The following is a 455-nucleotide window of genomic DNA, read 5'->3' on the forward strand; positions in this document are numbered from 1 at the left end:
CTATAAGGATGCTTTGAAGCCTAAATTTGATAATTGGAATACCATCCAAAAAGGTATTCAGTGCCTGAGGGAATTGGCCATGGTGGAAATGTTGTACAGCCCTGATCCAAGCGAACTTGACCCTGAGAGAGTGAGGGCCGATCCTGACATGTGGCAGAAAATCACAAGTGCAGCACCAGAGAGAACTGCACAGTCATTGGTAACAGGATCTAAAGGATTCGAGGACAGACAGCCCCAAGTTGTTGAGCTGATTATAATGCTTCAAACCACCGATCAGCAGCTCCCTCAACTGCATGCCGCAGTTTCTGCCATCTCACGGCTAGAAGACCGAGAAGATGAAATGTGCAAGAAATTGTTTCCATCAACTAATCATGATGATCCCGTAGTAGTATCAGAAACAACTGATGAAGGTCAATCACCGTACGGGTCACCAGTTCTAATGAAGGAGCTGATCA

This window comes from Coturnix japonica, unplaced genomic scaffold (genome assembly GCF_001577835.2).
Source record: "Coturnix japonica isolate 7356 unplaced genomic scaffold, Coturnix japonica 2.1 chrUnrandom473, whole genome shotgun sequence".
In the NCBI taxonomy this organism is placed as follows: Eukaryota; Metazoa; Chordata; class Aves; order Galliformes; family Phasianidae; genus Coturnix; species Coturnix japonica.